We start from the raw sequence: 1,670 nt of genomic DNA, 5'->3' as shown, positions 1-1,670 counted from the left end.
TTTTTTTTTTTAAAAAATTGTGTCAGACACACAGAGGAAAATAATTACTTCTGTAAGTCAAAATGAAATAAAGTAAAAAAAAAAGGGCCAACAGGGGGAGAAAAAGTACAAAATTTTAGCTGCTTATACCAGGGAAAGCTTCCTAGAGAAGGTAGGTACCATTTGAGGCGGGACTTGGAGAACACATAAACAGACCGGGGTAGGGGCATACATCCTGCCTGAGGCACTGTGTTAGCAATGAGCAATGAGCTTGGGAACATGTGTGATGTACCTGAGGAGGTTCCCAGAATGCATCCCACGGGGCAGACCTCTGGTTAGTTTTCCTGCTTCCCTCACTTGGAGTCCCCCTATCTCCTGTCCTTTTTTTTTTTTTTTTTTTTTTTTTTTTAATCTCCTTCCCTACCGTGTTGAGGTCTGGCCTTAGCCTTGTACCTCCACTAGATCTTTTCTGTCCTAGCTCATGGTACAGTATAGGACTTAGATGCAGTTAGTGTCAGTTCTGGAATTGTCTCTTTAGCTAGATAAGGGCAAGATATAAGCTCATCTTATATTTTCAGTCTTGCAGCCCTGGAAATAGTAATTGGTGCTAGAATACTCTAGGGATCCATTCACGAGGACACACAATTTCCTTTCTTCTCCTCTTCTTCTTCCTTTTTAGAGCTTTATTAAATTTGTTCTTTGAAAATTTCAAGCATTCTGAATGCTGTCTCCTCCATATACTAAGAATTCTTATCAGGAAAGCCTTTGTTTTTATTGAGCTATATATTTTTCTCCACTCTCCTCCCTTCCTCCCCCCTCCCCTTCTACTCTCTTCCATGGTCCCCATGCTCCCAATTTACTCAGGAGATCTTGTCTTTTTCTACTTCCCATGTAGATTAGATTCATGTATGTCTCTCTTAGGGTCCTCTTTGTTGTCTAGGTTCTCTGGGGTTGTGAATTGTAGGCTGGTTTATCTTTGCTTTATGTCTAAAAGCCACTTATGAGAGAGTTTATATTATATTTGTCTTTCTGGTTCTGGGTTACCTCATTCAATATGATCTTTTCTAGACCTATCCATTTGCCCGCAAATTTCAAGACATCATTCTTTTTTCCACAGTGTAGTTCTTCATTGTGTAAATATACCACATCTTTTTTTTGTTTTTTTTTTTTGAAGTCCAAAAATGGAAATAGATCAATTTATTACAGTGTATAGACACAACCAAGTGATCCATAGTCAAGTTTTAGGATAAAACTTAATACGCAGAAAATACCTAAAATACATTGTTAATTAAAAACTAGTATACCGTCTTGTACGTAAAAGAACTTGCATCAAATGTCAACAAGAGTCATCTTCCCTGCATGGTTGGTGTATGAGTGATTTTCTTTCTTTTTTAAATTTTTTTTTAAAGATTGATTTTATTTTATTTTTTTAATATTTACTTATTTATTGTATATACAGTGTTCTGTCCACATATATGCCTGCAGGCCAGAAGAGGGCACCAGATCTCAACACAGATGGTTGTAAGCCACCATGTGGTTGCCGGGAACTGAACTCAGGACCTCCGGAAGAGCTATCACTGCTCTTAACCGCTGAGCCATCTCTCCAGCCCTCTTTTTTAAATTTTTATTATAAAAAAATTACTTAAATTCTTAAATTTCATTATACATACCAAATCCAAGATCCTACTCCC

The sequence above is a fragment of the Alexandromys fortis genome, unplaced genomic scaffold (assembly GCF_014885135.2).
Source record: "Alexandromys fortis isolate MF-2015 unplaced genomic scaffold, M_Fortis_MF-2015_v1.1 scaffold_51, whole genome shotgun sequence".
Classification (NCBI taxonomy): domain Eukaryota; kingdom Metazoa; phylum Chordata; class Mammalia; order Rodentia; family Cricetidae; genus Alexandromys; species Alexandromys fortis.
Note: the sequence above shows the minus strand (reverse complement) of the source record.